This window comes from Grammomys surdaster, unplaced genomic scaffold (assembly GCF_004785775.1).
Source record: "Grammomys surdaster isolate TR1022 unplaced genomic scaffold, NIH_TR_1.0 223, whole genome shotgun sequence".
Lineage (NCBI taxonomy): Eukaryota > Metazoa > Chordata > Mammalia > Rodentia > Muridae > Grammomys > Grammomys surdaster.
This window is the reverse complement of record NW_021604668.1, coordinates 2,782,258-2,809,243: the sequence shown is the minus strand read 5'-3', so window position 1 is coordinate 2,809,243 and position 26,986 is coordinate 2,782,258. Positions and strand designations below refer to the sequence as shown.

General features: G+C 41.4%; 1 protein-coding gene across 1 annotated transcript in view; it reads left to right on the top strand.

Annotated features, from left to right (window-relative positions):
• The window catches only part of Ptprn2 (protein tyrosine phosphatase receptor type N2), a 732,192-nt gene that overhangs the window by 459,741 nt on the left and 245,465 nt on the right, over positions 1-26,986 (top strand). The gene's annotated exons all lie outside the window — the stretch shown is intronic.

The window sequence follows — 26,986 nt, the reverse complement described above, 5'->3', positions numbered from 1 at the left end:
CTTATCTATCACAGATGTGGCAAGAACATGGAGTGACAAGTCCCGTCGAATCTTCAGTAGAAGAGAGAAAGGTAAAAGCTGATACTTAGCTCAATTTCTCCATTTTCCATTTTTCATTCAGTCTGGGACCCCAGCTCACATTTCGTTCCTTTTCACTTAACCATCTCTGGAAAGATCCTCATAGACACACTCAGTGGTGTGTCTCCTTCATGATTCTGAATCCAGTCAATTTGACAGCAAAGGTTAACCATGGCAGCCCCATCCCTCCGATGCTAAAAAGAAAAGCTTTTGTTGAGATGTTAAGCCAGGAATGACAGACAGTTGAACTGGCAGATACCATATTCTAAGCAAAAATCTTCTGGGTGTTATATGACACTAATAGCCTGTGTCTACCTGAGGTCTTTAGGGCACTTGAGTATCTACCTGGGGCATGTAAATTAAATGAATACGAATCTTTGTATTTATTTTACATCCCAATAGCAGAGTCCCCTTCCTCCTCTCCTTCCAGAGTCTTCCTCTCACCTCTCCTGCTTTCATCCCACCTCTCTTTCTACTCAGAAAAGGAGAGGTCTCTCATGGATATCAACCCACTGTGGCATATCAAGTTGCAAGTAGGACTAGGTGCATCTTCTCCTATTGCAGCTAGATGAGGCAGCCCAGCTAGAAGGAAGGGATCCAAAGGTGGGCAACAGGATTCAAGACAGCTTCTGTTCCTGTTGTTAGGGGTCCCATATGAAGACAAAGCTGCATATCTATTGCATATGTGCAGAGGACCTAAGTCCATCCCATGCATGCTCTCTGGTTGGTCGTTCAGTCTCTGTGCACCTCTCTGAGCCCAAAATGGATGATTCTGTAGGTTTTCTTGTGGTATCCTTGACCTCTCTGTTTCTTTTGGTCCTTCTTCTCCCTCCTCTACCTGATTCCCTGAGCTGTGGGTCTCTGCATTTGTTTCCATCAGTTGCTGTGTGAAGCCTCTCAGGAGACAGTTGTGCTAGGCTCCTGTCTGCAAAGTAGAGCACAGTATCATTAATAGTGTCCGGGTTCTCTCTCAAGACATGGGTCTCAAGTTGAGCCAGTCATTAGTTGGCCATTCCATCAATTCTTGCTCCATTTTTATTGCTGTACATCTGTAGGCAGGACAAATTATAGGTTGAAAGTTTTGTGACTCAGTTGGTGTCCCTATCTGTCCATTGTAAGTCTTGCCTGGTTACAGGGGGTGGCTGCTTCAGGTTTCATATTCCCCATTGTTGGGAGTCTTAGCTAGGGTCACCCTCATAGATTCCTGGGAGTTTTCATTGCCTTAGGTTTCTAGCTCATCCCAGAGATGCCCCTCTACTAATTCCAGTTCTCTCTTACCCCCTTCTCTTCACACTTGATTTCTCTCATGCCCCTCCTCAACCCCTCTTCCACCCAGTTCCTTCCCTCCATCCACCCCGAATTCTATTCTATTCCCCCATCTCAGTGAGAGTCAAGCATCCTCCCTTGGGCCCCCCTTGTTACTAAGCTTCTTTGGGTCTGTGGAGTATGGCATGGATATCCTGTACTTTGTGGCTAATATCCACTTATAAGTGAGTACATGCCATATTTGTTTTTCTGGGTCTAGGTTACCTCAGGATATTTTCAAGTTCCATCCATTTACCTAAAGATTTCATGATACCATTGTTTTTAACACTTGAGTAATATCCCATTGTGTAAATTTTCTTTATCTATTCTTTAGTTGAGGGTTGAAGATAATCTGGATTATTTCTAGTTTCTGGCTATTACAAATAAAGCTGCTAAGAACATAGTTGAGCAAGTGTCCTTGTGGTATAGTGGAACATCTTTTGAGCATATATGCCCAGGAGTGGTATAGCTAGACCTTGAGGTAGAACTATTCCTAATTTTCTAAGAAACTGCCAATTATATTTCCAAAGTGGTTGTACAAGTTTCCACTCCTACCAGCAATGGAGAAGTGTTCCCCTTGCTCCACTTCCTTGCCAGCATGAGCTATCACTTGAGTTTTTGATCTTAGCCATTCTGACAGATGTAAGAAGGAATCTCATAGCCATTTTGATTTGCATTTCTCTGCTTATTAAGGATGTTGAACATTTCTATAAGTGCTTCTCAGCCATTATGAATTCCTCTATCAAGAATTCTGCTTAGATCTGTACCTCATTTATAATTGGATCTTTAATTTGTTAATGTCTAGTTTTTTGAGTTCTTTATATATTTTGGTTATTAGCCATCTGTCAGATGTAGGGTTGGTAAAAACCTCTTCCCAATCTGTAGATCCCAGTTTTGTCCTGTTGACAGTGTCATTTGCCTTATAGAAGCTTTTCAATGTCATAAGGTACCATTTATTAATTATTGGGCTTAGTGTCTGAGATATTGGTGTTCTGTTCAGGAAGCTGTCTCTAGTGCCAATGCATTCAAAGACTATTCCTCACTCAAGTGCCCATGGGTATGTGGGTTTACTTCTAGGACTTTGATTCGATTCCATTGATCAATCTGTCTGTTTTTATGCCAATACTGTGTGGGTTTTATTACTATTGCTCTGTAGTATAGTTTGAAATCAGGGATGAGGATACCTCAAGAAGGCCTTTTATTGTACAGGATTGTTTAAGCTATCCTGGGATTTTGTTTTTCCATTTGAGTACTGTTCTTTCTGTAAAGAATTGTGTTGGAATTTTAATGGGAAATTCATTGAATCTGTTTTGGTACCATGGCCATTTTTACTATGTTAATTCTACTGATTCATGAGCATGGGAGAATATTTCCATTTTCTTATATCTTCTTCAGTTCTTTTCTTTAAAGATTCAAAGTTCTTGTCATACAGGTCTTTCACTTGTTTGGTTAGAGTTACACGAAGATATGTTATATTATCTGTGACTAATGTGAAGGGTGTTGTTTCCCTAATTTTTTCTCACCCTGGATATAATTTGTATAAAGGAGGGCTATGTATTTTTTTAATTGATTTTGAATCTAGCCACATTTTTCTAAGTGTTTATCAGCTATAGCAATTCTCTTGTAGAATGTTTAGGGTCGCTTATGTATACTATCTTATCATCTGCAAATAGTGATACTTTGAATTCTTCCTTCCCAATTTGTACCACCTTGATCTCCTTTAGCTCTCTTACTGCTCAAGCTAATATGTCAAGTACTGTATTGATTAGAGAGAATAGACAGTCATGTTTTATCCCTGATTTTAGTGGGATTGCTTTAATTTTCTCTCCATTTAATTTGGTTTTGGCTTGCTATATGCTGCTTTTATTGTGTTTAGATAGATCCTTTGTATCCATGATCTCTCCAAGACTTTTATCATGAAGGGGTGGTGGATTTTTGTCAAAGACTTTTTTTCAGCATCTAATGAGGTTATCAAATATGTTTATTTTCTTTCAATTTGTTTATATGGTGGACTACATTGAGATCTTTTCATATGTTGAAACATCCCTAGATCCCTAGGGTGAAGCCTACTTGATCATGATGCATTATGTTTTTGATGTGTTCTAGGGTTCATTTTGTGAGTATGCTATTGAGTATTTTTGCATCAATGTTCATAAGGGAAATAGGTCTGAATTTTTCTTTCTTTGTTGAGTCTTTGTCTGGTTTAGGTATCTGGGTAGCTGTGTCATTACAGAATGAATTTGGCAATGTTCCTTCTGTTTCTATTTTATGGAATAGTTTGAAGAGTATTGGTATCAACTCTTCTTTGAAAGCCAGAATTCTGCTCTGAAACCATCTAGCCCTGGGCTTTTATTTATTTATTTATCTATTTATTTATTTATTTATTTATTTATTTTATTTACTTTTTGGTTGGGAGACTTTTGACGACTAGTTCTATTCTCTTAGGGGTTATAGGTCTATTTAAATTGTTTATATGGTCTTCATTTAACTTTGGTAAGTGGTATCTCTATCAAGACAATAACCCATTTCATTTAGATTTTCCAATTTTGTCGAGTATAGGTTTTTTGAAGTAAGACATAATGATTTTTTGGATTTCCTTGTTGTCTGTTGTTATGTCCTCTTTTGGATTCTCTCTCTCTCTCTCTCTCTCTCTCTCTCTCTCTCTCTCTCTCTGCCTTTTAGTTGGTTTGGTTAAGGAATTTGTCTATCTTGTTGTTTTTCTTGAAGAACCAACTCTTGGTTTCTTTGATTCTTTGTATTATTATTCTATTTGTTTATAATTGATTGATTTCAGCCCTGAGTTTGACTATTTCCTGAAATCTACTCCTCTTGGGTGTGACTGCTGCTTTTTCTTCTAGAGCTTTTAGGTGTGCTGTTAAGTTGCTAGTATTAGTTCTCTCTAATTTCTTTATGCAGGTACTTAATGTTATGAATTTTCCTCTTAGCATGACTTTCATGGTGTCTCATAAGTTTGTGTATGTTGTGCCTTCATTTTCATTGAATTCTAGAAAGTCTTTATTTACTTTCTTTATTCCTTCCTTGACTCCATGATCATTGAGTAGAGATTTGTTCAGTTTCCATGAACAGACTTTCTGTTCTTTCTGTTCCTTTGTTGAAGTCCAGGTTTAATTCATGGTGGTCTGATAAGATAAAGGGTGTTATTTTAGTTTTCTCGTATTCATTGAGACTTGTTTTGTGACTGAGTATGTGGTCAGTTTTGGAGAATGTTCTGTGCCGTGCTGAGAAGAAGGTATAATCACTTGTGTTTGGGTGAAATGTTCTGTTAATGTTTGTTAGGTCCATTTGATTTATAATGTCTGTTAGTTTCATTATTTATTTAGTTTCTGCCTGGATGACCTGTCCATTGCTAAAAGTATCCCAGTATTAATGTGTGGGGTTGGAGTGTGTGATTTAAGCTTTAGTAATGTTTCTTTTATGAATGTGGATGCCCTTGAGCATGAAGCATATTCAGAATTGAGATGTCAGCTTTGTGAATTTTTTCCTTTGATGAATATGAAGTGTCCTTCTTTATGTCTTTTGATTAATTTTGGTTGAAAGTCTATCTTAGAAGATATTAGAACACCTACTCCAGTTTGTTTCTTGGGTCCATTTGCTTGGAAAATCTTTTTCTAGCCCTTTATTCTGATGTATGTTTCTTGTATTCAGCAGAATGAAGGATCTTGTTTTGGCATCCATTCTATCAGCTCATGTATTTTTATTGAGGAATTGAGTCCAATGATGTTGAGAAATATTAATGACCAATGATTGTTAATTAATGATATTTTAATTGTGGCATGTATATGTCTACATCTATTTGTATATTTGGGTTTCCTTTGTTTTGGGTTTTCTGGTGTGGAATTATTTATTTCCTGTATTTTCTTGGGTATAGTTAACATTCTTGAGTTGGAACTTTTCTTCTAGTATCTTCTGTAGGGTTGGATTTCTGGATAGATATTGTTTAAATTTGGTTTTGTCATAGAATATCTTGATTTCTCCATCTATGATGATTGAAAGTTTTGCTGGTTATAATAGTCTGGGCTGGCATATGTGGTCTTTTAGAGACTTCAAAACGTTTGCCCAGACCCTGCTGGCTTTTAGAGTCTCTGTTGAGAAATCTGGTGTAATTTTGATAGGTCTGCCTTTTTATGTTACTTGACATTTTTTCCCTTGCAGCCTTTAATATTCTTCCTTTATTTTATACATTTAGTGTTTTGATTATTGTGTGGTGGAAGGATTTGTTTTATGGTCCAATCTATTTGGTATTCCATAAGCTTCTTGTCTGTTTATAGGCATCTCTTTCTTTAGGTTGGAAATTTTTTCTTCTTCTATGATTTTGTTGAAAATATTTTCTGGACTTTGGAGTTAGGAATATTCTCCTTCTTCTATTTCTATTATTCTTAGGTTTGGGTTTTTTTTTTCATAATATTCCAGATTTCCTGGATGTTTTGTGTCAGGAACTTTTAAGATTTAACATTTTTTTGACTGATATATTGATTTCTTGTATCTTATTTTCATGATTGAAATTCTGTCTTCCATGTCTTGTAGTCTGTTGGTGATGCTGTGTCTATAGCTCCTGTTTTCTTACCCATGTTTTCCATCTCCAGGATGTCCTCAGATCATGTTTTCTTTACTGCTTCTATTTCCATTTTCAGGTCTTGGGCAGTTTTATTCATTTCCTTCACCTATTGGATTGAATGTTCCTATATTCTATATTCCTTTAAGGAATTTATCCATTTCCCCTTTAAAGGCCACTATCATCTTCATAAGATTAGATTTCAGGTCATTTTCTTGTGCTTCAACTGTGTTAGAATATCCAGGGCTTGCTGTAATAGGATAGCTGGGCTCTGGTGGTTCCATATTGCTGCGGCTCTTGTTTATTGTGTTCTTATCCTGGCCTTTAGCCATCTGGTTGTCCTTGGTACCTGGATGCCTCTGGGAATGCAGGCAGTGTTGTGGGCCAGAAAATCAATTCTTTCTTGGTTTTTAATAAGCTTTACTTTTGTAAGTGAAGTTTTAGTTTTGCTGAAGAATTGAGCAGTGGTTACAGCGAGTTCCCAGGGACCCTGTCTCTCCCACCCCCACCCTGTCAGCATTCTCTCTGTTAAATCCATCTGCATTCGTGATGTGCATTGCTGAGGTACCTGAGAAGATTCTGCCCACTCGTTCATACTGACATTGCAGTCCTATTTGGTGTTGAATTTGTTGTGAGATGTTATAAATAAGTAATGGCATGTGTCTACCGGTATAGTGTCATACTGAATAGTGTTACTGTCCTAGGAATACTCTGTGCTCCTCCTGTCTGCTCCTCCCTCCCCTTAGCCCTTGGCAACCAGTGATCTTTTCACTATCTCCCCAGCCTTGTCCTTCCCAGAATGTCAAGTTGTAGTCACACAGCTTGCCACCTTTGCAGAATAGCTTCTGTCACCTAGAACTATGCATTTAAGGCACCCACCTCTGAGTCTTATCATGGCTTGACAGCTCATTTCTTCTTACTGTCAAGTAACCTCCCACTGTCCAGAAGGACCAAAGTTTGTCTGCTGCTCCCTTACTGAAGTACATTTTTGCTACTTCTAATTTTTGGCAATTAAAAACAAAGCTTTTGTAATCATTTGTAGGCATATAATTTTCAACTTCTTTGGGCTGGAACACCAAAGAATGTGGATGCTGAATTGTTTTGTAGGAGCGTCTTTGGTTGCATAAGAAACTGCCAAGCAGTTTTCCAAAGCATCTGCACATTTCTATCATCCCACTCCACTTCCCAGGGTGATAGGTGACCAAGCATTCCTTGCTCTCTCTCTCTCTCTCTCTCTCTCTCTCTCTCTCTCTCTCTCTCTCTCTCTCTCTCTCTCTCTGTGTGTGGGGGGGGGTAGTCTTCTGGCCTGGTGGATGGATTGTGGTGTCTCACTGTGCTTCACTTTGCTTTTCGCACCTGACACATGTTTTCCCATGCTTATGTTTTGTGGTGAAGTATCTGTTCAGATTCCACCTGTTTTTTAACCTGAGTGTTTGTTTTAGATTCTTTTCAGATATGAATCTTCTAAGGATCTCTTCTCATCTTTTCATTTGTCTTTTCATAGGAAAGAATGTTTTAATCCTAATGCAGCTCTGCCAATCAATTCTTTCTTTCACGGATGGGTCTTTTAGTGTAGTGTCTGAAGCCACCCCTGATGTCAACACCTGGATTTCCTCCCATGTGTCTTCCAGTTAGATAGCTTGCATTTTACTTTTAGGTCAGATTTCAGTTAATCTTAGATGTGTATACACTCTGTCTAGACTGACTCTGTGTCAAATCCACTTATCATCATTATTTTTTATACATGTGGGTGTTTTGTCTGCATGCATGTCTGTGTACCACATGTGTGCCTGATGCCATCAGAGGTCAGAAGAGGCATTAAATCCCCTGGAACTTGAGTTACAGTTGTGTGCTACTATGCACCTGGGTCCTTTGGAAGAATAGCCAGCACTCTGATTCATGGATCCATCTCTCCAGCCTCCAAGTTGTTCTTTTTCAGTATTTTATGTAATGTTCGTGAGCATGTATGTATGTATGTGTGTGTGTGTGTGTGTGTGTGTGTGTGTGTATGTGTGATGTGTTTGGATCAAATCTATCCCCCTTTTCCTCTCCTTCTGTTCTTCCTGTATTCATTACTACTTTCCTCTCCTAACTTCATGTGCTTATTGGAGGGGCACACGTGAAGCCTCATCAATATCTGAGGAGCTACTGGTGAGGTAAGGGGAAGACAGTTTCTGCAGGGAGGTATACACTGAGAGACTAGCTTTGCTCCAGCAGATGACCCCTACATTCATATACATACATGTAGCACAAATTCATTCATTGAGTATTTAAAATAAATGTTTAGAAATTTAAAAAAACAGGTCTGCTTATTTAAAAGACAACTTGATATCCTTCCTCAAAGATCCATGGCTGGTTCTTTGCCTTCAAGGAGATGCAAGGATGACAATTTGATACCCTTTGACTACTTCAGCCTCTGATTTCACATTGAAGGTAGGAAGAAAGGGACAGGATAGTCAAACTATAGCCAAGGAAGGGCTGAATGCTAGACTCAAGTCTGTACTGTGACTGTGCTGCCAAGTTCATGGAGTGATAGTTAGGTTTCTCCTTGTCAGCTGTGAGATCACACATTTGTGTTCACCACCTAGGCTCTGAGATCTGGTGCTCCTGTAAGAAACCACATAAAATTCATTCCTCTAAGATGCAAGAGAGCTTTACACATCACAGGCAGGTCAAAGGAAATCCATCCTCTCCCTGAACAATGCTTTGAAAGACTTTTCATGTATTCCTTGTACCTGTTTATGTTTTGTTGTTGTTGTTTGTTGTTGATGATGATGATGGCCAGCTTGGCTATTTATACTTTCATTATAGTCCAATTCCCTAAGTTCCTAATTCTTACAGGTGGGTATAAAAACACCATTACCAGCTTGCACCCTAAATTCTACTGCATCTGAAGCTAGCCTTTTCTTCATTGACTTTTAGTAATCTTAGGACTGGAAACTTCCTACTTTGTTCAATAACAGACTGCTATACAATGTTGACATGTCTTTCTACTAAAATCGATCTCCAGGGATAGCCCATTCTACTTCTTTCTGTATTCTCTATCAATGTATATGCCTATTTCTTACTTCCTATTCTTTCTGTAAGTTTTCTGTGTTGCTCACTACCTTCTTCTGACTCTTCACCTGGCAGCCTAGCACAGGTGTTGTCCACCTGACCCATTTTAATGGAAGCTCTCGGGTGCACAGGCATATTTATCCACAGGAGCTCTGGGAGATGGGGAACCAAACTTCTCCTTCTTACTAATGAGGAAGAGTGAGCTTGTGACTCACCCTGTAAGAAGTCAAGTCAGGATGTGTTTCAGGTGCCCTGTGCAACCCTCGTAAAGTTTCCTTTTTGTCCATTAGTTTGCTAATATCCCATAGTTGTAATTTCTATTTCTTTTCCAGCTGAGAACTACTGAGATGAGTGTTTTAATGCAAGATGATTGAAGACTGATTTTCACAGCTGTTAGTTTATAATTTAGTAAATCATAAGAACATAGCTTATATGCTTTGCACTTTTAGGAAACAATAAATACCTCACTTGAGGTTTAATACCTGACCTATTATGGTTTTGTCTCAGATGTGTTCAATCTGTGGCCCATGGGCTACACGTGCTTCCAAACCCAAACTGAAAACTTACTAAAAGCACTGCATGCAGATTTTTTTTAAATTTTGTTTTTGTTGTTTTTATAATCTGGTTGTGGGGATCTCCAGTATGAACTTTGTAGGTGGCAAAATCATGTTGTAACATCAAAAAGGTTGAACATGCCTGGGGCATATAGTCATATTTGCTTATGAAGTTTATGATCCTCTGTGCTCACTGAAGTCAGGAGATACATCCTGACTTGACTTCTTACAAGGCGAGTCACAAGCTCACTCTTCCTCATTAATAAGAAGAGGAAGTTTGATTCCCTATCCCCCAGGGCTCCTGTGGATAAACATGTAAATTAGGCACAGTCATGTCACAGGGAAGATAACCACAGTACTCACCATCACCAGAGACAACAGGGAAGAACATATATTGTTTACACAGTTACTGGCACTTAACCTGCTCATCTTAACATTTTATTGAGTTAATTAGCACATATTCATGAATATGAAACTGTTTTTTTAAATTGGTATATAACTTTGCTTATTCTATTTTAAGAGATGGCTTTTTTTTTTTTAATGCAGTATCTTGATGCTATTCTAAGGGATTTCCTTCATTTTTTTTTACATCTGATATTTTCCCTCTTCTTTCAATTTTAATCATTGAGAACTGCCTTGTTTAAATATGTCTGTTGTCTGTCACTCAGAGCAGGAGAGCGCTCCTCCTGGAGCAGTCTAAGCTGCTTACCTTTACTGTCATTATTACATATACACCTCATTTCTTGATTTTTTTTTTTGTATTTTTTTCTGATTCCTTCCTATTTCTTTAAAGCATTTTACACTTTTTAACTTTATGTCTATGAGTATTTTTTTTGCCTGAGTGTATGTGTGTGCATCATGTATGTACCTCATGCCTGAGGAGATTGGAAAAAGTTGTCAGATCCCCTGGAAATGGAATCACAGACAGTTATGAGCTACTATGGGTGTGCTGAGAACCAGGCCCAGGGACTTTGCAAGAGCAACCAGTGATCTTAATCACTGAACCATCTCACCAGTTCTTCCTTCTATTTCTTTGATTATTTATCTTTTCTATGAAAATTGTGTTTTATTTTCACTTAATAGTCTTCTCCAGTAATTTGGAGAGCCCACTGATGCTGAAAAATACTAAAGACCACACAGATCTTCAGTCACAGTCCCCCGAGAACATAACATTCTATCTGGTCCTGAAAGAGATCTTCACAATAACTCCCATCACCTATGTGCCTGACATAGCTTCATGTTCTCTCTCTGGTGTCTTCCCCAGCCCAAAGTATCTGGAAACTCAGAACCCAATGCCATTTGCAGCAGCATGTCCAGAAAGAAGCATGGGGCATGTTCAAAGGATGATGGTTGAAAACTGCCTAAAAAAAAAAAAAAAATGCAATGAGGAAGAAATGTGCCGTTGATTCTGATGCTTTTAATGCAAAAAGCCTTAGTCAGTTCTCACTAAAATTTGCATTGGAAAAGCCAATTACACAGCGAAATTGGAGGAGAATTTTATTATGTTCTTCTGGCCCTTGTGCTACCTGCTTACTTTAATGTCTAGAGATAAATGATAAGGAGACCAATCTCCATTTTCCTAAACATGAGGCAGGACCTTGGGCCTCTCTTCCCATCACTTTTATTGAACATAGCAGTTCACCCAGGACCCAGGCGTTGAAAATCGCTAAAGATAAACATTGTATTTTAAATTACTCCAGGCAACCAGGCAGGCTGGGAGAAAAAAAAAATCATTTGAACAAATTGGAAACTGAAATGTTGATATCAGATATTAAATTAATGTAAGTGAGATTGAAACAATATCTAATTAAAATAATTTGAAAAATGACTTAGAAATTGAAGCTGACATTGGCTTTTACCAGCCTGTCATTATTATCACTGAAGGGCTGAGCTGCAGCTCACTGATGCCCGCCTCCCTCCCCGTAGATTCACAAGAGACCCTCATATAAAAGTTTCATTTATTTGCTGTTTATGCAGTCCCAGAACCTGAAGCATAAGAGCTGACAAATTGACCTTTCTGTTCCAAGGAGAGTAGCATCAGAGAGTCCTTGCTGCCATGCCTAGCTTTGCATACCGTTGTGTGTTCCATGCCTCCATTTACAGGGGGCGTTTGAAAGATCAAGCTTGGAACTACACAACCATGAGGCCAGAACCACCACAGAGTGGTGCTGTATGGGTGAGGGTCGAGGTCAACAGACTTGGTCAGGGTTTCCAGTGGGGCTGAAAGTGGGAGTGAGAAGAAACCTGAGTCAGCTAGTCAGATTAAGGAGTCGATCCATGCTCTACAGAAGACAAGACCACGTCCCCTCAGAACACACATGTAGCAGTTTATGGTGATATTTTCCAAGCACCTTGAGTGGCAGCTTTAAGTCTGTTCTCGCAGTTGTCCTGTGACTGAAAGGAACTGAGGCAGCATTTGTCATATGGACAGCCACTGATCTGGACCTGGGGTCTATTTTTGTGTGAGCCTCAGGTAAGGCTCTGTGGACATTTCCTTTCTACAGGGTGAGTTCATAGGAAAGATAGAAAGACCCAAACCGTTACTTACACACAACTACTCAGATTCAAGAGCAGGCACCCTGGCCTCTTCTAAACCAAGTCAGTTGCAAGAGCACAGAAGAACCAGAATGCCCTGGGTATGTTCATTTGTCTCTGTAGTTGATGTCACATTCAGTCATCAGCTTCCCATGAGGTTCTGCCTAAAGCTCAGCAGAGTGGAGATACCACAGAAGCACCTCAGAAAATGACCAGGGTTCCTAGTTCCCATCAGTTTATTGGAAGAAATAGATACTGGTCCTGCCCCTTAGTCAGAATGCCCTTCAAATGCTGGGTAGAAAATAGCATCTTAGCTGTCTAACAACTACAGATTATTCAAGACAGTAAATGTAGAAAGAACAGAAGCCCAGAAACCTAAGTGGATGCTTTATGTTGACTTTCATCCTGAGAGTATTTTCCTAAACTTATGCTCTTATGACCTTGTAAGCTCTGCAGACTGTAGAAAGCAAGTGCTAGGCCTGTTGACCACAGACAGGAGAGCATTGGCCTGCTGACCACAGCCAGGATAGCAGAAGCCTGCTAACCACGGCCAAGATAGCAGAGGACTGATACATAAAGCCCAAGTCCCAGGTGTTGGCACCAGAACAAACATGCACTAACAGCAGTTCCCTTGAGATCTGGAGGAGAAAGTGTCTGTATTCAATATTGTAATTGTGTTCGAGGAGGGTGCTGATGGGGGTGGCCACATCCAAGACAGAACTTCACCAGAGCCATCTATAACATCTTAAGCACAGAATTAAGTTACAATGTCCCAATAGTGAAAGGACCTCAGTCTCCCAGAAGATGGAAATGCATATACTCTGTAGGATTTCCCCTTTCTTCTGGCGTCAAGAGAATCCCAACAGGTAAAATTCCAAGTTATATAAGTCCATACCGAAATAAATCTCAAAATGCACCAAGGCACCATGAGCAGAATTCATGAGGGAAGGATAGGGGACAAGTGAAAATCCTAAGTGTTGTTACTTTCAGACACAGAGCTGGTGGGATCCTCCAGAAGACAGCCCACATGGAGACAGAGAGGTGAAAACATCACAGAGAGGTCAAGACACCAGAAGATGGCTGAAAACCCTGCATACTTCTCATGGGTGATATGAATGAAGTTGTAGTCCACGGGTATATAGAAAGATGCTGCAGATAAAAGATTTTTCTACCACTGGTGTAAGCCACGGTCATCTGCTTCCAGAGTGGAAGCCTGAATATGGATTCCTGAAACGCAGTCTAGAGGGAACTGCTGTCAGTGCACGTTTGTTCTGGTGCCAACACCTGGGACTTGGGCTTTATGTGGCAACAAAGCATCAGAGACAGTGGGCATCTTAGAAGCTGCCAGAGAAGATAGACAGCATTAAAAAAAAAAAAGACGGCTCAACTCATGCTGGTGCTCAACTGTTGTGTATAATTTTTAAAAACGTGCTACCTGCTCTCCCAGGTGCTTGGCTGGTGCTCTCAGCTTAGCTCAGAAATCAGCTACCACCTCTGGTCTCATTCCTGACTTAGCTCCGGCCACAGCCTGCTGGTGCCTTTCCTGGAAGCTCTTCCTGTGCTCCCACCTCTCCCTGTTCTGGTTGTTCCATCTGGCTTAGCCCAGGATTGATCAAAGGCAACGTCCTCCCAACCTGAGAATTAGAAGCTGCAGTCTCCGCTCCATGGGCTACCTCTTCCTCCCGGCTAGCTTCCCAAGCCAACATCAACCACCCTGTGTTCTCTCTTTCTTCTGCCCACCTTAGCTCTACAGAAGAAAAACACTAGACCGCTTTATTATTTTAAAACTAGCCAGATAACACAATTGCTGGGCACAGAAATCTCTTGCCTAACCTTATCAGCTAGCCTATATCAGTCATTCACTGGTGGTGGGGGGCGGCTGGTTCTGGCTGCCCCAAGACCTTACATGGCTGTTTCTGTCCTGTTCTAAACCCTGCCCTGAAAAACTCCCTTCATTCTTCCTACATCTGCTCTTCCTCCCCCTGGGACCTGGAAGTCCCACCTTTACCTTTCACCCAGCAATTTGCTTCCACCTTTTTTATTGTCCAAATCAAAAACCAATTAGGGAAGCAGAACCTCTCCCTATACTCAATAGCCCAAACTGGAAGCCAGGACGTACTACCCTACCTATTGCTGAGGGGAAAAGAAACACCACCCTAAAACTGCCACTGTGCATCTGTTTCTTATCCCTGTAACTCAAGACTGGAGTCTAAGTAACTTGTGAAGAAAAGAGGTTTATTTAGCTGACAGTTTTGCAACACCATATGCTTGGCTTCTAGGGAGGGCTTAGGGCAACAGCTTCACAGTTGCAGATTTAATGGAGAGATGGCAGTGAGGCAGGAGGTGGGGGGATCTGTGGCCAGGGTTGTTCTTTTATAACATGTCTTGTCATGGAAATGGCTCTGATTCCTTCATCTGAAGACCCAGCATTAGATTCTACCACCTAGCACTCTATACTGGGGATCAGACTTTCAGCATGTAGGCCTTTGGGGACAAACCAATACCAAAGCCAAGGTGCTACCACATGAGTGTGTGCTTTAATAAGAAGGGTTACACAAAGAGCAAGAGTTAAACAAAGGTGCTTTCAGACAGATGGGTTTGTCCCCATGGAGCCCTGTTCAGGTTAATTTAGATTCATGTGAGAGTATTTATCGCGGGCCACGGGAAGTTTCTGGATGCAGAAGTAATAATGAGCGAAGAAAATGTAAGTGTGTGAATGTGTCTAACAAGGTATGCATAATAAAAGAGTCTTGTCTTGTGGGGCCAAAACAAGATAAGAAGAAATAGTGAACCTGCACGCAGAGGTTTGAAGAGTGGGAAGTGTGTGAAGAGTTTTGGTTTCAGGCAGGTTCACACCAATGGGAGACTGAGGACTTGCTGGCAGGAGAGGGTCTGACTCAGGAGCATGAAGGCACAATGCCTAGGCCATGTACATTTTTAAATCTTGAATATTGGCTCCAGCAGAGTTGATCAGACAGGATTTCAAGGTCTCCATAACCACAGCTGAAAAGAGAAGTAGACCATTTCAAGTTTTCATTCCAAAGGACAATCTGGGGTGCTAGAAATAAGTATAAATATAATAAAAAATAATAAATATAGATGAAAAAAGGCTGCAATTAAAATGGTTTTTCTGTGCTGGGAGATGAGGACCTTGGATCACCAGCTCCCACTGGTATGGTAACACAATGGTATATTTCCCAGAATGCATCTCACACATTGATGACAAGAGACATGTGTATGTGTTTATCTGCACACTCATAAGTGCATGCATAAATATGTGTGTCTACATTTATTAGCTTAAAGTATAAAACTGCTTCCACCAACAAAAATGAGTTCATAAGGGCATAGAACATTTCACTGGGGGTATGCCCAGTCATATTCAGAGTTGATGCAGAGAGGCAGGGTTACCAGCAGTAAGGAGGCAGAGATAGGAGCTCCCTAGATCTCCCTGGCCAGCCAGTCAAGTCACTGGTCTCCAGATCCAGTGAGAGAACCTATTTCAAGAAATAAGGTGAGAAGGAATAGAGGAAGATTCCTAACGTCACTCTCTGACCTTCTTACACATGTGCACAAGGTATACACATACATAGACAAACACACATACACATAGGTTTGTAGTGCTAAATTTGTGTCAGAAAAGGGTGCTCTGGTAGTCCTGTTTAGAGAAGTGCTGTTCTAAGGCCAGCATCACACAGCAGCATGGCATTATTCAAGTGGAGATAGTCAAGTGTTCAGACTCACTGTATAGGCAGTCCAGTCCTATGAAAGTCCAGCACAAAATACTTCACAGTGAAGAAGCATGACCATGTGACATGCTGAATGTTCACTGTATTGAACTCTTATAATATTATGAAGGATTTAATACTAAAAGGACTTTAAGATAAATCGTTGTGCAATGTTTATCAGTCCTGGCAGCACCCTGGACAGCTCTTGATAGTAGCGAGAGCTCATGGGGTGGCTTAGCTTCATAGACTATATCTTCGAAGTGTTTCTTGTTACTTTTCAACAGTTGCAAAACCACACAATGGTATATTTCCCAGAATGCATCTCACACATTGATGACAAGAGACATGTGTGTGTGTGTGTGTGTGAGTGTGTTTGTCTGCTCATGCGTGCATGCATAAATATGTGTGTGTACGTTTGTTAGTTTAAAGTAGAAAACTGCTTCCACCAACAAAAATGAGTTCATAAGGGCATAGAACATTGCACTGGGGGTATGCCCAGACATATTCAGAGTTGATGCAGAGAGGCAGGGTTACCAAAGTTGCTTTGAAACAATTGTACTTGACTACTATTCTTGGCTATGATGATGGTGGTAAGGTCTTACACAAGTAGCTACTGACAGATATCCTGGCAGAAGTACTTTTTTGTGAGCGTAACATGTTTAAGTTCACCAAAGTCTTAGATACACGCGTAAGACCATCCTTTATGAACTCCTGGTAGCTCTTGTCATTGTATGTACATTAGATCCATCTTCCCTGACCCCCATCTTGCAACCTTGAATATACACGATCTATTCTCCATGACCGACTGAGGACTGTTGGCACCATGTATACATGAGATCTGTCCTCTATGACCTCCATACGGCTCTTGTCTTTGAGCACATGTATTCAACAGTTCCCCCTTTCCTAGCATCTCAGCTTTATATTTGTTGCTGTTAGGGTTAAATACCAGCAACTCCATTTATTACAACTTCTGTAAGGAAATCATAGAAAAGAAGGAAGCCTGCCATCACTTACAAGTGACCTCTTTACTGTTAAAACACAGGGGAATACTCAGGAAAGCTGTGTTGACCACTTTTCAATTGTCTAAACAAAATACCTGAGGCTAGGTAACTAAGAAAGGAAGAGAACTATGTAGCTAACAGATGTTGGTCTAAACAGTTGGACACAGGCTCTGTAAGGATACCAGGGAGAGGACATCATAAAGGCAGCCTTGGAGAGGGGCCAATCATGTGTTAAGGCAGAAGTCAGACATCACCATCTAATGTCTTTCTTCCGAACAAACCAGATCCTGGAGGAACCACTTTAATTCCCTCCTAGAGAAGAACCTTTAGTGACTCCCTCCTCTTAACAGTCCTACCCCTTCTTAATATTTTCAAACTTTTAATATATAAATCCTTGAGAAATAAACCAGGTCTATAACATAAATTGATAGTTGGATAGTTCAGGAAGGACAGAGACATCTCATGTCTCTTCCTTTTCTATAGGGCAGGACTAAAATGGTATCTCTGGTTTCTGTAAGTAATTGTAGGGAACAGTTATGTCCTTGAATATTTTAATTCTAACACTTGAAAAAATTTGAGCATCTAGGCATTGCGACATCCTGCTACTTTCAAATGACTTGATGGAAGGTCATTGGCATCAAACCTTCCTTGTATTTTGCGATGTCACTCATCATGGATCATAACATAGTACAGAAATACTCTAGATGCTGGGCACATCTCAGGCCCATATGAATGAGTGCCACCACTGCTCCTGATGTATCAATGGCCAACTTTGCCCCAGTTTGCTGCTCACAGTGAGGCTTTTCCACCATGTGGACCCTGGGAAGGGACTGGCTGCAGTGACCCTGAACCAGAGCTGGAGGGCAACACCAGAAAAGAGTTACAAGACTCTGTGTAGGAGTCCTCATGTGGTGAATTCAGAGAAAGTCATCCTACTCCTGGTATCGGTGACATAGGATGGGGATGTGATAGTGATGTAACAGCTAAGGTCTTCAGGCCCTGCTAGGCCACAGATCCATCCTTGTGTCCTAGAGCTCGGGACTTACTGAGCTGTCTCTATGGACAACATCTTTTCACCCAAGAAACTTTAGCACCTCCCCCACGTGTCAGTAAAATAGGTTATGAAAACCAACCACGTACTCATAACAAATCATGAAGAGATCCATTTTGAAACTATTATTTGCTATACATCTTATTTTGCCATTCAGATTTAAAAAAAAGCAAACTTACACATGAGTGACATGTACGCATGAGTTTATTTTTACAGAGATAATTAAATCCCAGTTGAATATTTGATGCCTTAGAACACAGAACCTCTTCGATGTTTCTCAGGGTTGGTAGGTATTTTAATGTTCTAATCAAAAGGCAGAAGTGGGTTGAGGGCCATTTCATAAAATGTTGGATATTATATCCTAATATCAAGACCAAATTCATTGAATTCCTTGTCCTGAAGCTCAAGTTAATGACTCATGACAGCATTTTTAATCAATGCTTTTATTAGCTTTTTGAGAATTTTATACAATCTATTTAGTTTATATTCATTCCCCTCCTCTACCTCCCTTCCCACCCAACTTCATATTCTCCACCTCTCCTACCTAGATTGAGTCCAGTTTATGCTGAGCAACTATTCCTGGGTGTGAGGCCTCCCCACAGTGTGAGTGGTATACAGAATGTCACACCACTGAAGAAAACAGACTCTTCTTCCCACAGAAGTAATAAAATGCCAATGGCACCTCAGCCATTAGGAGGAACTGCATGCCCTCCACCCCTTTCCACGCGAGGGTTTTCTCTGGCTAGCACTTGTGTAGGTCTTGAGCATGCTATCACAGTTGTTATGAGTTTATATGTGCACTTGCCCTGTTGGGTCTGGAAAACACTGTTGGGTCAGGATCATTCTGTATCTTTTTATATCATATTTAGGGCTGAGGGCTCTGAAGTGCTATCTGTGGATCTCTGTGTGAGTTGCAATATAACGTAAGAAAAAGCTTCTTGGATGATGGTTGGGTGATGCAATGATCGATAGGTAGAGCAGTAAGTCATTAAGAGCCATTTCATTGCTATGACTATTTAACATAATATATTTTTCCCCTAGGGCTCATGCACTCTCCAGCTACAGGTTCTTAATGTTATTGACAGCTCAGGTATGAATGGATTCTGTCTCGAGACGCAGGCCTTAAGTGCCATTTTAAAAGTGGTTGGTTAATCCCATTCATTGCACCAGTAGGCATATCTTGCTAGACAGGCCATCCAACAGCAATTTTTAAAATCAAACATTCTCACACAATCCAATCTAAAGATGTATTCATTTGATACTAACATGCTGAGGAATTACAGTAGGAAAATACCAAAAGCCTCTGTTTTCCATAATTATGCCATGATGTTTCTATAATAGGAGAAAATTGCATATAGGACAAAAAAGCCTGCAGTTCATAATACACAGTGATCTCCATTCTGAACCAAGGTGTTTCAGGCCACTTCAGTGCTCCTAGGTGGCATGGTACCATGCACTGTGCAACGTATGCATGTCGCATGTTCAGAAACAAAACTGTGATGAAGCTGTTATGTGATGCAAGGCCGGTGAGTGTTGCCAGGTTATACATATGACTCAGATTCATTATGTGTACATAATTTTGAAATAATTTTAGTCTTTTGAATGTTGTAATGTCTTCTACTATTGCCAGATTTTTATAATTCTCACATTTAGTTATGTGACACGCCCCCCCCCAATCTGGGGCTGAGAGTCACAGCTTAAGAAGGTATGCTGACAATCAATTTAAAAGGGGGACACTCAGGTGGAAGAGACATGATGGTCTCTATGAATTGGGGGCCAGCCTGGTCTAACTAGAGAGATTTAGGTTAGCTAAGGCAACATAGGAAGACCTTGTCTCAAAAACAAAACAAATATAAAGTTACAGTTTTACCACCAGCCAGACAAATTAAAGCTGGTTTCTCTCATGGTAGGCAGGGTTTGGATAAGGAAGAAGTTAAAGAAATGAGTAACACCAGTGTCAGTGTGTTTTTATTTGTAGGTGCATAGTCTTCTTTTTTTTTTTTACAAATTATTACTTATCAGAATATTTTTGAATTTGATATAAGTAGTTAGATGTGATCCAGCTATAACTGCACATACAGAACAAAAGAAGGTAGAAATTGTATATTCAAAAAAGTTATTTTATTTAATTGCACTATTAAGATCATAAGACAAAACATAATTGATATCAAAGTTTCAATAAAATATTTAAACAAAGCTGCATACGTATCTTGTTTTTTTAAAAATTTCAGTGAAATTTTAGTCAGTATTAGAATTTGCATAAAAATAGAAGCATGTAATTCTGGCATCCTATCCAACTGATCACTAACGGGAAGAATTGATGCTGGGATTCAAGCTTGCTGTGTCTAGACTGACATGTATGAAAATGAATATAGTCCCGCTCAATCATGGCTTCAATCTCCATGGTGGCTTTGGTTATGAACTGTTAACACACATCTGATATATTCAATGGAAAACTCCAGAGATTCATAGGTTTTTAAACTGTGTGTCATTCTGGGCAATATAAGAAAGTTTTATATATCTTTCCTCATCCCACTAGGAACATAGCATTATTCCTTTCCTCCAAACTTCCAGGCTACCTGTGCTACCTGCTCAGTGATCATACACACTCACCATGACAGCTCCTTGGTGCTGTGCACACTTACCCACAGCCCCATAGCACAGGAAGTTATGCGTAGAGAAGCCACCATGGTCTGCTTCGATGAATCTTTCAGTAAGGGAGGGAAATGATCCTGTTGCCAAGATCAGTCTGTCATATATTGATTTGTCATTAAGCTCTGTCATAGGTGTATGTAGAGGAGGAAGCAGAACACACAGAGACCCAGTCTTGTCTGAGGGTAACAGGCAGCTGACCTGCAAAATATGTGCAGTGAACATGAGCTCTGCATGAGCATCTCCAGAACCAGGGATGCAGGCGAGGAACACAACAGACTCCTAGACAGCTGTGACAGTGATGTGTTTGCAGAGATTTCTTGACTCTCCACAATCTTTGGCTTGAGATTTGATGTGTCCATTCATTTACCTCTTCTACTACCTGAGAACTTGTAGTGTTCAGGCCCCACTTGTGCACACACGGACCCTGACACAGACAGTTTCCTGGGCAGTGCAGAGGAAGGAAGTGTGAACAGAGGGTGTGGCTCTGATGTGTGCACTATTGCAGATCACCACCAGAGTATGTGGGGCCTGGAAGGGACAGCAGGGGTGGAGAGATACAGCTGGACTCGTTACACGTGGCTGGTGGAACTCCAAAACTGGCCAATGGGCTAGATGGTAGGAATCCAAAGAGGGAACTGACAGGGTCAAGGCTGAGCAGCTGGAAGCTGTGGACACCAGGGAAGAACAGATGCTGGAAGAATGGAAGTGTCCCCATTGTAGTTGGTCACAGAGAGTGTCAGTGGGAACGGGTGTGAAGAAAGAAGCAGGTGAGGTCAAGGGTTTGGGTTGAGCTGTTGGGCACCCAGGCAGAGGTAACTGAGGAGACCAATAAGTGAACATCTGACTGTGGTCCTGAGTATCCCTTCTTGGCTCATCTCCTGTAACACTACCCTGTCTCAGCCCACTTCCCACAGAGTATTGGTCCAGGTCTGAGTTTTAAACAGGAGCTGTTCACACAGTTCCAGGAAGGCAGCTGATGTGAAATACTGAGCTTGGTGTGTAGTAAAATGTCTCATCTCCAGGATTCCATCAGCCTATCTCACAGGGGTGGCCTCTGAGATCCAGGAAGGTGACAGAATGACCCGAGGACCCATCAAGGCCAGGGTGGTTGAGCTATAACAATTCCCACTGCCGCGTTCTAGCCTAGTCACACAGTGTTCTGGAGGCCACCACACTATTTTGGAGTGGGTTTTGGGTCTAACCTCACCTATCTAAAAATGTATCAACAGGCCAGACCTGAGAGAAAGCCAGCCTCCTTCACACACACACATGCACACATGCACGCACATACACACACCAAATGGCATACATACACAGACCACTCAAATATGTAACACACATACGACTTACACACCTAGGCACCACATACCACACATACATGGGGTACATACAATGTACCCCATGTATATATCCAACACACACACATACACACACCAGTGCTTAGAGAACCCAAGACTTGTCAGAAAGACTAATGATCAGGAAAGAGGTACAGCATCTAGATCATAGAGGTTCTGCTCACACAACCTTCTGAGATTTCTAGGTGTAGGAATATGAAGAGTGGGGACTTCCACCAAGAGATCCTTCCACAGGGACAAGGTCACTGTCCACAGGGAGTCAGCTCCCTGAGTAGCACTTCAAGTAGGCAGCCCTTCCCGCTCAGCTTGCCAGCAGAGGGACTCCATTAAGTTGTCCCCATTGTAATTCAGATTACAGAAGAGACTTCTGCACATTCTTTCAGGTTAAAATATCAGGGATAAAGAGAAGAGGCAAAATTACTCCACTGTCGCTACGTGCTTAATTATATGGAATGCTGCATAAATTGTCAAGTGCAAAGAATTATTCTGATAAATTAAAATACTAATTAAATAGGCTATTGCAGAATTTTGAGAACATTACAGGGTTCCGCTTCTTCAGGTAATTTGCATATCCTTCATCTAGTGAATTTAATTTTAAAGGACTTCTTTTTAGTGTTTGGAAACCCTTTTTTGTCTCGCGTGAAGATAAAAAAAAATGGGCTTTCTGCTTTGCTGTTTGCCTCGGTGAAAACAGTTTCTTTCGTTGTCCCAATGCCGTGCTGGCTCACTGGGCGGCTTTCATCATGCATGCTAGCTCCAAGTCCAAAGCTTAACAAAAACAAGAATTCAGCTGAAATTCGAACATGTGGCTGAGTAAGACATCCCCAAGAGTTGGGCAGTGGGAATGAAATCAAGATAGGTTGTGCTCTGACTTTAATATACACCAAGGCAAGAGAGGCCCCCCTCCACACTAAATGAGTAAGTTAATAAATAAATATAATTTAAAATTTTTAAATAAGAAAAATTTTACAAAGGTAAACAAACAGAAAGTCTCGGAGGCTTAAAATAAATTCTTTAACATAAGGATAACAAGGAACAAGGCAAAATCTCCCAGCCTCTATTGTCTGTACCAGTAAGAGCCTTCCAAGGCACAGCACAGGGAAGCAAAATGAGAAGGACCAGGCATGTCTGGAGAATTGAAGCCAGAGATATGACACAGATCACAAAAGAGCTTAGGTCCCTGAGTACCCCTTCCTCTGCAGAGCTGGGACAGAGGGGACAGGAGACAGAAGGGATTTCTCTGGGGGAAGTGCAGCCATAAAGCTTCTGGAACATGGCTGTCCTTCTAAATCCTCCTCACCTGCCACCTCTTCAGGCCACCGCGGACTTCCTGATGGCAATGATGCTTCCTGAGGGAGCTAGAGAGTTGGACTCTGATGCTTGGTGTGAACACAGATCGTGGTATGGATGACTAAACACATAGGGGGCGTGGCCACTGTGGTCATCCACGCTCTCAGTGAAGCCTCTCCCACCCAGGGCCCAGAGCTGATGCCACAACCACGTTTACCCATTACCCAATCAAGACACTTAACTGCTCCTGGTGCCCTGGTGGAAAAAAAGATTCATTCGAGTGTCTAAATAGGGAGACTGTTGACCAGAGCGATGAGAACCAAGAACCACAGGAACCCAGCAGAAGAAAGAGACAGGTCCCTCCCATGCGGTCTGTTTTGCACCTACTGTTCTGACCTTTCTGTTTGCTTGCTTGGCCTTTCATGCGGAAACAAAGAAGGCTTACCCATGGATAGGCAGCCATCCTGGTGCATTCTGGGTAAAGAGCCTAGGAACACTTCAGAGCAAATTGACCAAATACGGGCATTCTTCCCTAGCTGCACATAGACTGGATAAGAGATTGTTATCCACTGTGTGCTAAGCCTAAGTCCCTACATAATCCTCACAGCCATTCACAGAGCAAATACTGAGGAGAGTAAAGCATTGTAGGCGGAGCAGCACGTTAGGGACTACAGACTGTTGCTCAGGGCTCCTTAACTTAGATGCGAGGTATGAGAAACCTTGACCCTCACTTCATAATAAAAGCACTGAAGACTCAGAGTAGAAAGCAAGGCAGTTTTGTTTTACGACTTTGAAGAGCTAGAGATGAGCCCAGAATAGTGGGCACTGTGACTGAACACGGAGAATAGTTTTTACATCTCAGGTCTCTTCCTCCCTTTCTTCTTTGGCTGAGTTATCTGGAACACTCAGCCTTGTATGTCTTTTAGGACTTACCATTCCTTCTGATGCTTAACATTTCTCTGTTTCTTAACAGACCATATGTAGGTTTGTCTCTGTATGTTACGTTTTGATTATTTTAAAACTTATCAGGGATGTAAGTGTTTAGCATTCTAAGTTCCGCCCCATAGTTACCTGGCAATAGCCAGGCAGGCCCCAACCCACTATAAAAGGGGCTGCTTGCCCCCTCCCCACTCTCTTGCTCTTGGCCGGCCTCTACTTTCTCTCTCTCTCTCTCTCTCTCTCTCTCTCTCTCTCTCTCTCTCTCTTCTTTTCTCTGCCTCTACTACCCTCTTAACTCCCCTCCCCATGCCCACTCTATGCTATACTATACTGGCCTGTGGCTGGTTCCTCTGGGGGAAGGGATGCCTCAGCATGTGCCCACCAAGGCACCCTTTTTCCCCCATACATCCATAGAACATACCTCTCTTCTCTTTATCTTTTATAAATGCATCAATAAGAGTGTCATCTCTGCAGATCTCTAGGAAAACTCACCTGTTAGTAATTTTCTACTCTAACTTTTACTTGGGTGTAGGGAGCTAGACCAACAGAAGTGAACAGGGGTCCAGTGTTTTCTGTTCAACTATAGCTGAGCCAAACTGGCTCAAGGTAAATTTGAAAATAGACCTTTTTTTTTAATTTCTTAAAGGTTACAGGATGGGAGATCCTCCCTGCACTGAGAGCTGAGTCATTGGTTGATGGAGACTGGATAGGGGACCACTTACTAAACATGAATGTTACTGACTCCATGGTTTATGGCAAGTGTCTTGGGAATACCCTTGCTTTTAAGGCATGAAGTGGCAAAATGCTGGTAGAAGGGAACTCCACCAGAGATGCCAAGTACAAGAAAAAAATCTAGATAAACCCTGTGTCATGAGCTTTCATTTGCAGACCCTGCAAAGTCACATGACATCTCACCCTCCTGTCAATGACCTTGAACTGGTCAGACTCATAAAAGCCAGCGGGGTAAGAGGCATGCCCAAAGCATAGCTGTGTGCTTGTCAGGCAGTTAGAAAGGTATCAGGCTCTGAATGGCAAAGCAGGGTCTCTGCCCTGAAGAGCCATGGGTGAGCTGTGCAGCTCTGCCCTGTAGTCTAAACACATGTGGTCATGCACTGAAAATGCTTTGCTGAAGAGTAGTGGGTAAGAGTCTGAGAGGTCATGCTGCCATTCAAGCCATAACAGGTGCTTTGTAACTGCTTGTGGTTGTTCATATTATTGACTGAACTTGTTCAGACTTCATTATCAAAAGCCACACTTGCATATACATCAAACAGAAATTTCTGGGTTGGCCGAACTGAAGAATTCCTGAGGTGCTTTCACACCTAGAGCATTTATCTGTGGTTTCTCGGGACAATGTCTCCAGGACTCAGAGTTGATGGTGGTCCACTTCTTGCAGCCTTACAAGCCTTCCCAGGGGTGGCCTTTCAGCTAGCTCCCTCTAGAAGTTTAGAAGAATTGTCTCTTCAGCCTGGGCTGCTTCTGTAACTAAACTTTCCCTGAAGCAGCCACCCAGAGAACTCTGTGCTACCTTTCCATGCCAAGGTGACACTGGAGCCACAGAGACGCCGCCCACCAGTCCCTAAGATACTCACCTGCCTTCTAGGAAGATCTAGCTGACCATGGGTTAGATTATTCAGCTTAGTCATGTGACCTTGCTGGCTGCTTTCCATGAAAAATCTAAGTCTGAAATCTCTGCTCTCTAGCAAGAACTGGAGTGTTTACAAATTCCATCTTTAGATCCTTAGTCAGCCTATTTAAAGTTGCTGTGAACCCACTTCAAATAGCCACCAGGCAGTTCAAGAGACTTGAAAACCAATCACTTTATGCCTGAAGGGACTGGCTCTTACCATCCGAGTTCTAAAACCGTGTGGTCACTTGCCTCCACCCCATATCATCCCACCGTCTGAAGTCCTAAAGCTCTCCAACCCTACCCTGGATTCCTTTACGTCCACTTCACTCTTTCAATACAGTATGTGTATTTCAGTACAGTTATGTGTACAAACTAATGTCCATTTGTTAAAGGAGGAGTTTTTTCTATAAGACAACAAAAGTCCCTGGAGGTAGAGAAGGCAGGTGAGCTATAATGGGATATCGTTTGTATACCTCTCAGAGACGAAATTCTGTTAGCCAAGATCCATGCAGGTGATCACAGCTGACTCTTTCTTTCTATCTCATTGGGTATTAACCACAATTACAGTGTCCTCTCCATTCATGGGGTTTTCAATAAAATTCTCGGTTTTCATTTCTTCTGGTTTTTATTTCCAAAACGACAGGAGATTTATCCAAAAGAACATGTCCACTGAATCATAAGCCAAGGTCAATTGCTTCGTGACACACTTCCTCTCTGGGAAGTGGGGGCAGCTTCGTCTACTGGCCTGTCATTGCAATGGCTAAGACTTCATTTGCATCTGCTAATTGTTTCTGGAGCTCATTCCTCCTGGCATGATATCAAATAGAATTTGTTCTCTGAAGGTCTTCCTCATATGAAGTCGGAAACCGATGAGGAAGAGCTTTTATTGGAACAAAACTATCGTAGGATGTTTCTGATGGGAACATGGATTAAAAGGGAGTGAAGTAAGGCCTGGCTCCTGTGATGTAAGCACACAGGCAGCTTTTTCCAAGTGCATTCGGTGCTAGTAACAAAATGTTAATTCTCAATGAGCATATACGTACATATATACATAACATCACACAATTTTAAAATAAGAACTTACAGTTTGCAGGGTGTGTTTACATACAATTTCCCATCAAATCCTCAGTGACTGGAGATTGCCTAGCATGGCATGCCTTCTAAGGTGATATAGAAAGTACACAAGGCTGGTTTGCTGAGGCAGACCAGCTACTGAGTGGGACGTGGGGTTCTGCATG